This window comes from Glossina fuscipes, unplaced genomic scaffold (assembly GCF_014805625.2).
Source record: "Glossina fuscipes isolate IAEA_lab_2018 unplaced genomic scaffold, Yale_Gfus_2 128, whole genome shotgun sequence".
NCBI classification, from domain to species: Eukaryota; Metazoa; Arthropoda; class Insecta; order Diptera; family Glossinidae; genus Glossina; species Glossina fuscipes.
The window spans coordinates 667910-684092 of NW_023998471.1; the positions used below are offsets into that span (position 1 = coordinate 667910).

The 16183-nt window shown below is 35.3% G+C and overlaps 2 protein-coding genes across 3 annotated transcripts in view; one reads left to right on the top strand and one right to left on the bottom strand.

The window, feature by feature from the left end:
* The window catches only part of LOC119640783 (coiled-coil domain-containing protein lobo), a 93074-nt gene that overhangs the window by 14724 nt on the left and 62167 nt on the right, over nucleotides 1–16183 (top strand). The gene's annotated exons all lie outside the window — the stretch shown is intronic.
* Nucleotides 1–16183, bottom strand: part of LOC119640875 (protein distal antenna) — a 32040-nt gene that overhangs the window by 10021 nt on the left and 5836 nt on the right. The window contains exon 1 of one of the 2 annotated variants that reach the window (XM_038039155.1): nucleotides 6096–6438. The exons of the other annotated variant lie outside the window; for it this stretch is intronic. The gene's annotated coding sequence lies outside the window, so the exon portion shown is untranslated. Of the gene's footprint in view, nucleotides 1–6095; nucleotides 6439–16183 lie in introns of those variants that run through there. 2 annotated transcript variants of the gene reach the window in all.

A 16183-nucleotide genomic window follows, 5' to 3' on the forward strand; every position in this document is an offset into this window, starting at 1 on the left:
TGCTTTTTCTTTCTACGTAGTTAGTAATGTGTGTCGTAGTATGTGTGAGCTGCTTAGTCATCTGGATTTGTATGTAAATGTTTGCAAATCCATGTACATGCTCTGTATATATAAATAAACATTCAGTCACATGTAAGTGTTTAAGTGCCAAAGTCAAATGCACGCACACATATGTGTGTTTTGTGAATGAAATTCGCAAAACAGCTGTCTTACTGTTGATAACACACACACACACACACACACACACACAGAAACACTTTACTCGCACAGCCTGAAATACGCGTTTCTGTAACGTAATCCTTCCTTCCTATAACGTAAACATTTGAATACAGTTATGCGTTAAACACGATTAAATATGGGAAGTAAAGTGCCCCCACGTTGTGTGTAAGGAAAATAAAAAACAATAAAAATAAGAAGAGTATAAAGCGTTTATAAATTTCAATGATAAGAGAGAGAGAGAGAGAGAGAGAGAGAGAGAGAGAGAGAGAGAGAGAACGTAAGTAGAAAGCTATTTTTGCCTAATGGCGAATTTTGAATTTCTTTTATTGATGAGACAATGGGCTCACCGGTGGCGTTACCGCCTAAAGTATTCATTTACACAATTATTATTATGTTTGTGCTGTCTTTTAAAGCAATATTTTCTAAAAGTCGGTACGGTAAAGTATGTTTCAATTTTCGAAATTCTCTTTCGGGTAATGCTCGTACGCCGATACTTCTCTGTGAAAAAGTTAGGCTTTAAGTATTTGCCGTCATTGGAGTCTTAATAGGTAATATTGATTGATTAAACAGATTGAAGATAGCACATGTTACAATATCATGTCATACTCGTTGTCCTTAAGGTAGAAAACTTATTGGTAACAATGTAGTGAAAGTTTGCATGTTTCCAAGGTGCCAATAAGAATATTGTTCGTTTAGGCCACAGCCAGCTCCTAAGTATTCACTCGTTCATTCTTAAAAATTAATTTTTATCAAAATTTGATTTTTGCAATATTATGTCACGACCAGCTAAGACAAATTTAACCCAAACTCAAGAGGTAATTACTGGCTTCCATTGCACAGATTGTATAAACACATATTTCTAAACCGGCTAACTAAACCCTAATTATTTGCAAAAATATATTGAAGATTATACATACATCTATATATGATATATATATATATATATATATATCTAGTCCTTCTAGCTATTTTTAAATAAAATTTTTCAGAAATTCGGGCAGTGCATTAAAAGAGGGTTCAATATTTATTTGGAATAATTTAGAAATCTTTATTAATAATCGGACAGAAGGACAGCATAAGAAGAACGTACTAAGAATAGAATAAAAGTAGATAAGAATATCTATATCGCCTAGACAAAGACTTGAAAGCGACGAAATTTGATACATTCATATTTTATTCGTTCAATTCATAATTTCATCTCTGTTGGCATCTAAGAGGAAGTAAAAAAACATCAATAATAATTGAGGTTAAAATTTTGTAAATTAAATAATATTTTAAGTTTCTGAGAATATCACATAAGAAGCACATGATTAACTCCACTTAGGTTCTCTCACCACCAGGTACACATATATATATATCTGTTGATGTTAATCGAAAAATGCGAAGACCCGGACTATTGGAAAAGTTCCAGTTGGAATCTTGCTTGCTTGACTAATTGTATTGTTATCCTATCGGCAATCGTTTGATGATGGTTGCCACCTTGTTTATGTGACATCTAGAAGTTCTCATGCTCGGAGGCTACTCGAAGAGCTTGTAATTCAGTTTAAAACAACACTGTCCCTCATTACACGCTGTTGATATTTGAAAACACACGTACACACACAGATTTGCTAATCGGGAAAGACTACACCTGGTTCACACGATCAAAGTGGATATATGCAGAAGATATAATTTAAAATTTGTTGCGATCTCTGCTTGTAATGAAGTGGAGACTGACCAGCCTATGATGGATAGCGATAATCTAAATTTGGCTAAAGTAATTATTTGATTTAAGCTATATAAACGCTATGAAGCTTGGCAATCCCAGTCTTAGTAATCTCTTGTGCTTAGAAGAAATTATTCGATTTTTGTATTGCAAACCCATAGAAGTCTTTTTCCTTGAAAACTTCTTATGAGTTCTCTATGAGATTAAACAAAGTGGTGGTCTACTCCAACTCAAGATGTTGGCAAATATTCATTGACATCTCGGAAATCCTTTAAAACCTAGAATTCTGATCCCAAATAAATACGATAGAGAAGTGAAACATGTAACACGTGTCAGATCCGAAATATTTTTAAATCAATCCTGTAATGATTAAAAAAACTTTTTTTTTTTAAATTTTTAGATGATTTCATGTGAAACGAGCGGGATTTTTGTTTTCGAAAATGTTGATTTGGAGCTTTCCTAGGTCTTTTGGCAATTTTGAGCGGACTTTCAAGTGCGATAGGTGCTCTCAGATCTCAATCTAAATATTGATATCAAACCATAAACAGCGGTTGAATTTACTAAAGTATCTTGGGCTTGTTCGCGTGGGGTTGTGGTCAGGTCACCACACGATGAAGAATATGTAGTCATTTTTTGAAAACGTTTGCCTCTTCCGGAAATAAGTTTAAGGAACTTAGCAAAGTATACATATTCTTGGTCAGCATCAAATTTTGAACCCATTTAAGCAGGTCCAGTCCATTTGTCCGTCTGTCCATCTGTGTAGTGTCTATTGTACGCTTTCTCCTGGTCGCAAAAATGGGCTATCGAATTCAAATTTGGCAGAAAAATTGGAAATACTTGCGCGCAAGTGCCCATGAGCCAAAACGTTCGAAGGACATGCTCATAGTGCCGTGTAAGTTAAAAACGCCTCTGGTTTGCAAAAGCAACGAAAAATTGGTGTTTTTTCTAATTAATTATAAACAAAAGTAAAAATTTAAACGCACGTCCTAAGGGGTGATGCTATAGTACCCGCAAAAGATCGGAAAAATTAACCAGCACCTACCACCTAATGTTGTAGGTATCGAAATTTAATTTTTTTTCAATATCTTTATAGCGCTTAGAAAAAAGTTTTAAAAACCCATATATATTCTTGGCCAGTTCCAAACTTGGAATGAATCTAAGCGTGTCCGTCTCTTCGTCTTCCCATCTGTAGGTTTGCTCAACTGTGGTGTATTTGTGGCAAACATTCTCCCGTTAGCGAATATGAAGACATCGACTACAAATTTGCAAAAGGATTGGGAAATGACCTGAGCTTCTCAAAGGTCCCGCCTATAACGCCCATACGCCTATCCGACAAAACCTTCTATCGTGAAAATAGACAAAATCAACGGCACCCACTTCTTTATATAATTTTCATAGCTGTTTTCTTTTATAAGGTTTAACCTTCACTTCAATGTCTTACAATTTTTTCCTTAATGATTCCTGTTGGGGCGCTACTATTGGGAATCTCTTCTATAATCCTTAAAACGAATGCAGAAGGTAATGTAAACCTAACAATAAAAAAGTGCTTTCTATTTGCTTCAAAGACCAAACTATTTTCCGCCATAACTCGCCCTTTGCTTTTACACCCACCACTGTAAGATAGGCGTAAACTCATCTTGTTTTTTCCCATTATTGATATAACAACCCAAAAGGAAGCCTCAGAGACCCTATAAGCGTGTATGTATTCTTGGTTCTGAATTGATTTAGCCACGGCTGTCCATATGTGCAGTGTGTTGTTGGCCCTCTCCCGATCGCAAGAAAAAGGATATCAACTGCAAATTCGGTAGAAACATTGGATGTTTCTGCACGCAGATTGGTATTGCAAATAGATCAAATCGAACGGAGCGGAAGCCCACAGTGGAGCGTAAACTTAACGCAACTCCGTTTTTTATAACAAAAATTTTCGGATTTCTGCTCGTTACTCGGAAATTACAAAAGTTAGAAGGCTGAAATTTTCCACATTTGCTTTACGCAGCACTCCACTCCTTGCGTGCAAAAATCGAGAATACCCGTTTTGCCTACACAAAGTTGTAAGTAATTAAATTTGGGTTTTTCACTTTTCTGAGGTTTTATGCTAATTTGTCATAAGGCAAACGAGATCGAATGTTTGAAACTATTTTGTACACTCTTCAAATGAAGATATATTATCTGCCTGAAACTGGGTTGACTTCAATATATATATGATCGGGAACGCGATTAATTCTTTCTTTATAATACCAGCGATATGGGCATCAAATAAACGAAATTGGAGAGTAGAATACGAAAAGCATAGTGGTGGATATGCGAGATTCGGCCACCGCCGAATATAACTTTCTTACAATTAGACGAATATTTTACATTAAACAAAAATCTTCGTATAAAATTTGTTTATTCTGAGGATTCTTCCTTAAGCATAAGGGGAAAAAGAAGCTAACCCTTAATGTAAGCTGAGTACATCTTCATGCATATTTACCTTACAGCCTAAATAGACGTTTTTGGACAGTGGCCCTTTCAGAGATCATTAGCAGGGCAATTAAGGGAGTACAGTGTACGATGCACTGAAATGTTATAGAATTCTTAAGCAATTTAAACGTGGTTCTTTCCAAAAATTTCCGAAATTTCAGCTTAACACCGGTTTCGAAATTGTGTTTTGAAACGTCAGGTAAAAAGAGTTCTGTAAAGATCATATGTGGTATAGGCTGTTTGCCAAAGACTCAGTGTTAAAAGATGTTTCGGTACTGGCTTAATAACTGGTAGTGGATATGCTCTATGATAATGGGATCTTGTTTTCCGTTTGTGGTAAACGTCTTTCCGCTTATAACTTTCCGCAGGTCAGGCAAGAATACAGAAATGATATGTCCTTAGGAGGGCACAGACAGTGGAGGGGCAATTTTTTATTTCATTTTCTGAATAAAAAAAAGAGAAAGAAAACAAAGAAAGAGAGATAGGAAGAGTGTGTGTGTGTGAGTGTGTGTGTGTGTGTGAGAGAGAGAGAGAGAGAGAGAGAGAGAGAGGGGGAAACTTGGATTTGTATATATTTGAAAATGACTATAAACATACTTACTCTTAAAAGAACTAAGTGTAAGTTATATATACACATATGTCTGTCTTACGTAGGCTGAACAAAAAAACGAATTTAGCGTTGATACTTGTTTAAATTTATCAAATCTCGCGGTATTTCATCGACAATAAAGTACAACTTACTTTTCATAAGTGGAACAACGACTTATGGAAACACTCGTATCGTGTACACTAATTCGGAAAAGGAATTCGGTATAGTATCTGTAATCGGACAGAGGGTGTTTTTGGGCACCTATCTATTCTACCACAAAAGCCCTGTACTCTAAGTCACTGCTTTCATATGTATCATGAAGAGTTTGGGTATATAAACATTTTGCAAAAGAAAGTTTGTAACGGCCAGAAGGACGTTCCAAAGATGCTGTGAACTACATATACCCGAATCGATATGGGCATGTCTATCCCTCTGCCTGCCAGTCTTTAATAACAGTCAATATATCGGTAATAAATTTGGCAGAAGTTCCGGTTGGTATTGAAAACGATTCGAATCAGTCAAAGGACATTCCTTCAACTAAACATCAAGTCAGAGCCTTTCTATTTTCCAAAGCAAAAAAATTTGCCTTTATACTGATAACTCAAAAACTTCCACAAATACGACAATAGCAAATTTTCTTATATGCTATAAGCAATCTTACAATACCTATAGAGAAACCGGAAAACCTGGCCACACCCTCTCACCACATGGAAATAAAAGTATATTTTTTTTGTTAGGATAGAATGAGAAAATGGGTAAATATAAAAAGGCCGGCGAAAGGCGAGCACAACTTTCTTAGTTGTTAACATTGATGATCACGTTGTAATGACATTAACATCTAACATCCCTGGTTTCGCTTCAACAGTTCGAAGCTGTCAGAGAAGCGATATACAAAATAACCACACTCTTCATGGTAGAAGCTTTTTCCCTTCGCAGAAATATTGTTTACATATTCAAAATTTTACTGATATTAACTGTTAAGGTCCACTTAACCTTACATTTAAGGTCCGGGTAATTTAGTTTTGCAAATCTTTCTCTTCCTGCCCTACCGTAAGTTCATTCCTTCATTATGTGTTTGGAACAAAATTCGTCGTAACTGATGCCACATTCTCAACTCACCTTTTCTATTAAACGAGTCCCCAGGAAACAATTTTAAAAAACTGCAAACAATTTCAAAACACCAACGATTTTAACTTTCTTCGATACGGCCAGATGTCCTTTAAATAGCTTTTGCTAGAACTAGTGCAAAAAGCGGTTTATATTGAACCGATAGCCATTGATCGATGCATAGAAGTTCACGTGACGAGATCGTTTTTAACAATTTGCCGTAATCCTGCGAAACTTTTATCACTTAGCATAACTTTCGTTTCTCTCTTCTCAGCTATGATCGGAAAGTTAAACAGCTACGACATCCATCTCGCAAAGAATTTTAGCACTTTAGCACTGTCCAAACAAAATTTCCTAAAGAGCGCTTATTATGCCTTCACGTTCGTAGTTTTATTACTAATTTTTTAATTTGATCTGATTTCAATGGAAGCACTTTTTATTGCATTGTTGTTGTTAAAGAAACTTTATTTAAATAATGATTTGCTTTTGGTTAATTTTGAGAACACATCGGCGCACACACACACAATAGTAATAAAATGGAATATTTTTCAGCGGCAAAACACGATTTAGTTATTGCAATCTTTCGCTTAGTCTTTGTTTTTATAAATCCACTGCTGTTTGTCATGTGTGAGATTATTTTTCCTTTATTTATTTATTTATTCACTTAATATTCTTTTTTTAGTTTCGGATTCGTTTAATAATTGCGCTAGTTTCGTTTGATAAGACAAAATTCTCACACAGCCTTTACTCGTCTGAGTGCGAAAAGGATGTGATTGGTTTTGCTGTCGCGTTCTCAAGCGAACCTTCAAACTCCGCGTTTGGCCAAACGACCAAACTACCGCGAACACTGTGGGCGAATGTCGAATTGAGCGGCGAAAGGATTTCGCAAAGAGACGGATACATATACATATATATATATATAATATATTACGCACTAGTAAAGAAATGACTAAACACAAACGCACAGAATTACACAAAGACGTAAACTCGCAACAATGGCACAACGATACGAAGGCAACGTAATATGTATAAAGACAGAAAATTCGTATTGTATTCCGAATTGTTCCCTTCTTGAGTTGTTAGCAAATGAACGGTGATAGTGGTGGTAGCGCTATTGGAATATGCATGCATTCCACATTTGGTCACTTGTATTGACCGTGGTTTGTTTACGTGTATTGCCAGCTATCCGCCGTTTTCAGTGACAGTTGAAAGTATAATGATTAACGACGCAAAAAGGCTATGCTACAGTCAATGCTACAGCGACGACAACGACAACGACGCTGCGAACAACGAAGACACGGTGAATACGGTGGATGGCAATAATAAATGCGACGGCAACGAAGAAGAAATCGACGCTTTGATGGCGTTGGTAACGACGAAGATGAGGCTGATGACTGTGTATGAATACACACAAAATATACTTATGTACTCAGATGTGTTACGTTTTACTCTTGTCTCTTTGCCGTTTACACTGTCTTTGCGAATTATTGTCGTTGCTTTCGCTATTCTTGTTGATGGCATCGTTTTCTTTTGCTCAACATCGCGCAGTACCCTCCTCTCACAACTCGCACACACATCCTGCGACGATAGCAGGTTGGTCATTGTTGCTGTTACCGTTGTCGTCGTCATCTTTCTTCTGCATTCACCGAAAAAAAAAAACAAAAAAAAAAACACGAGAAACAAAAACACGCATGTAGGCCTATTCTTATATTATAAGCGATTGTTATTGTTGCTGTCGCTGTTGCTGTTCTTGTTCAACTGCTTGACCGTTTGGTGGAAGGATGGATAGAACGCACACATTGACACGGCATGCGAGGAAGTATACGTGTGTAAAAAAACGTGTAGTAGGCTGCTCACGACGTAAACGTCGACGTCGTAAACGTCGACGTCGTAATGTGCAAACGCACTCGCAAGACTCTCTAACAGCCCGACTCACACTGGCAAAAGATTTTTGTTGAAAAGATATCTTCTTCGTCCATATGAAGAATACTTTGGATTCGCATACTTTTGTTGTTAGTAAACATCTGACCACCATTCCCAATGATACGAATGCGTGTGCACGTATGATTGTGACCTGGCTAATGGTATTTCGCCTCTTTTTTGCTTATCACTAAGAAAAGCCCAACCAACACCACCATGCCAGTTAAATTTGCCAAAGCTGTTCTAGTCTACGCACATAAATGCATATGAATGGATTGGATGTTTGAAGATTTTGACGTGTGCGTATTTACAACAAAAACATTACGTTTACATAAGGTAAGGTAAAGCAACGCAACAAAAGTCTTGATTAAGAAGAAATGCTGAGATGCGTGCTTCTGCTCTTTTTGTGTAAACAGTTTTTCTTCTGGTTTCTTGTCTGCCAAAGATTTTCAGGCCTCCTAAAACAACAACACCAAGCGGGCGTACGTATGCCAGACTAACTAATCAAAACTGAATGGTTGCATTGAATATAATAAAATATCGGCAATGTTTTGTTATTGGGATTTACAATGGCAGGCCTAGTTAGTAGTTGCCTGAATGGAACACGCAACTTATCTTCTTTGCTGCTGTTATTCTTCACAGATTTGTTGCAATTCTTTGACAGCAAACAAGTCCGGGCTTAATATACGACCTGTATGAGCGACTTGTGCGTTCAAACAAAGAACGCAACTTTTCAAATTGAATTTTTAAGTCGCCGCATTTACTTTTCCGCTCTTTTGTCTTAAGAGCAATTACTGTTCAAAAGAGAAATAAGAGAATAACGGCTCTTTCATAGATCGAGTTGTGAGACTTATATCGTGAAGATGTATGACTTAGTTTACGTACAAATGTCAAGCAGCAAATTTATGATTTGTCTGGATATTTCTTCGTTACCGCTGTGTGTAAGGGAGATTGCAGAGTACAGCTGTTGTTTTTTTTGTTGCAGTTTTTTTTTTTTTGTTCATATGTAAACCGCGGAAATAGTAGTGATGTTCACATCGTTATGAAGGCTTCGTGGAAAAAGAAGCGGAAAAATTAAAATCTTCTTTCGTATATTAAAAAATATAGGAAAAAATAAACACCGTGAACTTATTTTGCTAACAATTAAGAAGACTATTCCTTAATAAACAGTTTATTAGTAAGGTGGTAAGGGAAGATGTGAAACCTCGTGAAAGTCCCATGTATAGCCGGACCGTCTTAATCATATTCACTTAGGCGTCTGTCTTCCGGCCTACCTAATAATATTAGACTATCGCAAACTCCAGGCTTAATCTAAGTTACAAGAAGCTATCTCAAGCAAGACATAATAAATTTTTTACCATAGAATGAATGAACTGCTTGCATTTAATAAAAGTATTTGATTTTTTGTGGAGTGTCGTATGTTTATGATGTAAGCGGGTATTAATCATGTTTTCCACAAGTTATATTAAAGGGAGGCTTTATACTTTTATATGAAAACATTCGTACCATACGCGGGATGTTAATGTCATTGACAAAACTATACCCTAAATGATGCTATTTGATGAAAAAATACTTTTTAATGGCGACTTTTTAAATAATAGTTTAGTTTTTTTCCTCGTTGTGCTTACTTGCAATCGCTCTTTGCTTACTCCCGCTAAAGACCCTATTAAGAAACCGCTTGCTCTAAAATTGCAATACAAAGCTGAAAATATGTATCCGTATGTAGTTACGTTGATCAGCCAAATGAAAAGCTAACTATTCAAAGGAACATTTGCTTCGTTAACCGTATGGTAAAGACGGAGGATACTAAACATTCATCATGTGGTGCTCGCATCTTACTGATTTTTCAAATTAACCACGAAGTATGCAAAAATTGCCAGAATTTTATTTTATTTGTAAAATCCACTGAGTACCAGGTTTTAACCGAACTTTATCCATTAAAACTTCCATAAACTGAATGGCCTTAGTTAAATCGCTAAATCAATTTGCTTAAACTTATTGTATGCATATGTTCTATATAAAATATTGCAGCTATTATATTCTCTCCGTCTGATCATCAATTATTATTTAAGGCCTATGTGATGAATATTACTAAATCTCTATGTAAGTCGGTTGATTGTTAAAATTCTTTTACAAATTGATGTAATTATACTTAACTTTAATAAGTTTTTCATATTCAGTTTACAAACTTTTGTCAAACACACTATTACCTTTCCCTAAACTGGAAATCTTCACCTTTCATTTTAACTGCCGTTGTTACGTGTGTTGCAAACTAACAAATAGAAGGACAATTTAAATCAGTCTTCTTAAAACATTTCAAGTTTTAAAAACTCGCTGCATGCTTACTCTCCTTACATACAATACTACGAACTTTGTCTAAACCGCCCATAGTCAATGGAAATCTTCGTAAATAATTTTAAGTGCATTCTAGAAAAACTTGAGTAGAAACTTGTTCGCTTATTTACTTAAGACATTGAATTTGTTGTAGGCAAACGTACAGGATGAGCTTTTTTAAGCTGGAAAATATACCAGCGGGAAAATCTAGAAATTTGTATGAACACAATTTTAATAATAAGTGCTTAAAATTAGGCAAATCTAAGTCCCTCATATAACATGATTTCATTAAAAGATCGTCCCTGGGTCATAAAATAGTCTTAATTTCTTCAACTAAGGGAAAGCCATCAAATTAAATATAGATCCATTTCAATTCCCAGGCGTGAATAGTTTTTATTTATATCTAAATTTCTGCTGGAAAATATTGCGCACTTTTTGCTCTCTTCGCGCATATTTTACTATGTCGACGCATACATACACACATATACGCACAGGGTATATATGAAGATAGACAGGTACACCTTGTTAGACCACCTTTCAAAAAAGCAGACAAAGAAGAAGCCATAGTTAAGATTGGCAAAAGGAAATTTGAAGCAAACATTTTTTGCACGCAAATCTCTCATGTAAGCTGAGGTATATAAGCATAGGTGTCTTGTTTGAGTCCTTGCGCATATCAATATGCGAACATACACGTATATGCGTATATATATGCGTATAAGTGTATATGTGTGGTCAATTTAAGACGCCGTCTATTGTCCGCCTTCGCTTGCAACGCCATAAGCAACATGGCTATAATAAAACATCATTATCGTTATTATCATCAACGTCGTACATAGATAGCCAAGTCAGTCAGTCAATCAGCCAGTACAGTACAGAACCAGTGTTGCTACTTTCTTATTGTCATTGTTGCTGCCTTCTCTTATTTCTTTTGGCAGTTTTTGCTTTGCATATATGTATATATATATATGTATATATAAATATTTGCGTACATGCAAGTTGTTTCTCTTGGTGGTGGCTCTCTTTGGTTTTTCCTTACTCTTTTATGTCTTCATCTAATGCTAATGTTGTTGTTATCGTTATTGCTACTGTGTGAAATGTGATGTCCACTAGTCCAGTAAGATTCAGCTCAAAAGCAGTTCAGTTCAATCCTCTCGCAATTTTATCCACATATATATGCAGATATATGTTAATATACCTATATATGTGTGCGGTAAATACACACACGTTGTTAATGCGTATCCCAGCCCAACGTTCAACGTTCAAGATGCTCTGTTGTTATTGTTCGAAGTTTCAATTGTTTCTCAATTCTTGACTTTATTGATTTGTGTGCGTTTTGTACATAAGCATAAGCGTCCATACGTATCTACGTGCTTACATACAAGTATTTTGCATCTGAGATGTTGAGCATTTTGGTAAGATTCATATACATAACAGCATAGCACAGTACAGCATGCTTTGCTTCTTAGCAATAGTAGGTTTTAATCCTTTATCTTCGGGTAGGCTACGTGGCAGAGGGTGTTTAGGTACGCGTAGGTGCCTATTTGCAAATATGAACATCTGTGCGCCCGTGCGTCCGTGCGTGTGTGTGCGTGTATGTGTGTGTGTGTGTGTGTGTGTGTGGATTTGCTCAGAAAATAGAATACGCATAGAGAGTATATAAAAGAATTGATATGCAAATGACCATAAAGTTAAGGCAAAAGGGAAAGGTTTGCTTGTATACCAATATAATGATGCGTTGAAGATGAAGAATTCCCATCAACACATATATATATATATATATATATATATGTATATATGCAAACGAAATGTGTGGCACCATAAACAGTCCACTTTCTTCTATTTACGAACCTTCTCTTATATGCTTATATTTGTTTATACATTCGTATATACGAATCTTTCTCAACCTGACTATAAATAACTATAGAACAATATCTCCTCACATACTAAAGTTAAACACTCACACACATTTACATTTTATACAAAATTTCGCAGTTTTCTCCTCCTTCAAATGATTTGCTTGTCAGTTTGTAAGTATATTTACATAACGTAGTACACTTTCTACGATAGTTTGTAAATACATATAAAAATGCGTAATACTATGCATAAGGGCTGATGGATGATGTACGTGGTGGACAAAATCTATGACGGACTCTGCTAAGTGTATGAAACATTATGAAACTTTTACATTTTCCTGAGCATAATATATATATACCCATATATATGTACGTTATATGGGAATTCTCCCATTTTGTTGCTCTTTGGATGCCAAGAAATGTTGCACTCTATGGACCATGGCCAGTCTTCGATCTTTAGGATATATTTATGTGAGTTTAGAGATGATGGTAGTATATACATACAAGTATGATGATGGTATGAACATACATTTGCATGCATTCGTACCATTAAATGCTAGTTTGCTTATATTTCTCATACTCAAGAATAGCTAGCTCTCAGTTCAATGTTGTTATTGTTGCTACTCCTTGCTTGCTTGCTTGTTGTTAATAATGAAAAATATGTGTGCTTTGCTTTTCCTAACTTTCCGTTAAGAAATTTCTTTCTTTCACTTTTCTCTCCACATGGAACCCCCCGTATATGTGACTATATATGTACAAGATGTAGGATTGGTATGCCTATGTGTATACATGCTTAAAGGCATGGGTGTGAGTGTTTGTTATAAAATACACAGCAAGTTGTTTTGAATTTCTTGCGTATTTCCTGCGTAGTGCGTGCCGATTTTGCGTGAATGCGTTGTGCATGTGTGTCCGTTTGTATATATGTGTGTGTGCTTGTTTTGTTTTTATATATTTTTGTTTTACAAAATGCCCGCCTAGAGCGGCGCATACATTCCTACACACATATTTTTTACAATGACTATGTATTTTATTTTCACATTTCCTTAGTTTCCAGTACCTTCACGCTTTTGCTTAGTTCTTTCTGTTAGGTGATGCCTGACCGACTGACTGGCCGGCCGAATGAATGGCTGACTAGCTATATAGTATTTACGTACAGCTGGTGCTGTTTTCATATTATATCCGTTTACATTTTGTTGTCCATGTAATAATTTCTAAAAACAGAATACTTACAACGAAATTTTCTTATCTCTATACAGTTGTTTTTCACATAACAATAAAAAATTTGTAGAAAATTTAAAACTAAGCCTTTCTTCTCCAAATACAAAAAAACGAAAATTTATAACAATTTGTGACAAAAGGAAAAAAAATGTCTAATAAGAATAACATTAACAAACCGTAACGTACATATACGTAAATTTCGTAGAATATATCCTGCGAGTGTAAAGCAAGAAGGTGAAAACCTATTAACGTAACGATTTAGATTAATTTTTAGTCGATTTAGTCTGCTACTAAGAAGTAAATCGCTAATCACCTCTTATACCACTTGCTGCAAGGATATATTAAGATTGTGCGAAAATAGGCAACATTGAAAAAGATTCAAGATGCATCCTCTTCCTTATATATCGATCGATTAAAAATCATTTTCTGAATAGGTACGACTGCCCATCTGCCCTTTTGTTGCCTATTTGCTGATGACAAACTTTCGAGAGGTTTTTATGGAACTTAGTTTTGGTATAAGGAAAGAAGCTGTCAAATGGGCCTGCCCTCTTTCCGTATAACGCCTTTTTTTGTAAAAATCTTTATTTGAAAAAATTGACAACCTTTAACATTATTGTCTGATTAGAGTCTTTAAAAAAATATATATTTTTTGAACATCCGCCCATATAAACTTTCTTAGGAGAATAAGTCTCTATAGAGTAGCTGGATTCCGTTCTCAATATATAATTTTTATATTTACGTTTAGCACTTATGACGAAAATTAATCGGAAAGAGGTTTCGCAGGAGTTTATATTGAAATTGTATCACCGCGCATTGTGCTTTGTCACGAAATAAGTTAAGAATCATATGAACCCATGTGAAGGATGTGGAATCTGTGAAGGAACCGATGTACCGAATTATAAAATTTTTAAATTTACATTTTAAGTTAACGCTTTTCTTCGGTCAACTGAAGAAATAAAGAAAACGAACGATTTCAAAATCGTGTATTGATCTCATGGACTCACTACGCAGAAATGTAATGTCGCTTTTATAACAACATAGATCCGTTAAGAATGAAAAATGATCCCTTAAATTCCATTATAGGATAGGAAATCCGTTTAAATGCCTGGGCAATCAGAATCTGAATCATCGATTGCCTTATCGTTGTTGATTCTGGAGAGATTTTATAGAACGATTTGAATAAGTTTTATATTTGATCAAATCTCAAAGAGGAGAAGTTAAGTTTACATTAATTACGTTATTCTGGGAAAAATTTTTATCGCGTTACTGTTTATAGATATTTGTGACTATGTCGATGCTATTATTTGTAGTAATGAAGTTAATATAATGTTCGCCACCGCCAACAGTATAATAATGATGGTATCGTGGGATCATGTTTTCAAAAATATAGTTTTTATTGACTAAAATGACTTAAATGCTATCATTTCCCAATCTATGATTCAGATCGATCAGCGTATATCATATTAATTAATCTATTTTCCTGTAACATCCTGTAAGGGAAAAATATTTCTTCAATTTGCCTCAAGTAGAGAAAGGATAAATTTTTGTTCCGACTTAAAGTATATTCGCAATACTTGCCTTATATACAATATTATAAACACATTTACATTTTAAAATATCTACAACTAATCTAGATTACATTACATACAACCATACACGTCTAAGAACACATGTATGTATGTATTTTAACAAACGTATATATATTTGAAAATATATACGCAGGTATGTGTGTGCGTTTTGCACTGACCAAAGCATCAGACTAGCAGACGAGCAACTAACCCACAATTCGCAATTGTACTACCAACGTACACCTAACAACAACAACACCAACAACAATAACGACAACAACAATAACAACGACGACGAGAATAACAACAACTATGGAAAGTTGTCTTATTTCTTTGCTTTTAAGAATTCTCTCATTTCCAAGCCGAGAATAATCCTTACGTGTGTTTTGCTTCTTTTTATCATGCCAACGACAAGTAAAATAATAACAAAAACAACAACAACTTGATGCTTTACAACAAACTTTTCCAACGTTAGGGTATGCAAACGAAGTACAATTCAAGTTAGTTGGTTACTAAAGGTTGGAAAACGGGCGAACGAACTGGTTGCTTGGCTGCTTGGCTGGCTAGTTGGCTTAACAGACATTCACTGGTCACTCATATGTATGTTATTTATGCATGTGTGTAAATATATATATGTATATATAATATATACATATATAAATATAATCATACAATGCTATGTGTGTGTTTGGGTGAGTATTTATGTACACGTATGTACAAAACTTTGCTGTTGTTGTATTATGTATGCATGTGTGCGTATATGTGTATGTACATGTATTCAGGACGCAGTCTTCGTCATTCGATTTACGCGAAAATTTCCTTTATTTTTGGTCATTTCGTAAGTATATGGGGTCTTGTGTATGTGTATATGTATTTATGTGTATATGTGTGTATGTATGTAAGCTAGTGTGCATGTATTTATGTAAATGTATGTGTTATTGTGTGTTTGTTAAATTGACTAAACTTTTGCTGAGAAATAGGTTGTATGTAAATTTACGTTACTTTAGTCTTGGCCGGACAAACATATACACACGCACTTATACGACGTATGCTTAGTCATATATGTCCTGTGCGGTCGAGCATTTGGTTGTATAATGGAAGATGATAGTGGTGGCGGCATTACAAAACGACATAAAATTTACGAAACAACGGCAAGTTTCATGTGTGTGCCCTGGATCCTTGTTTGCTTACTTGCTTGCGTGTCTAC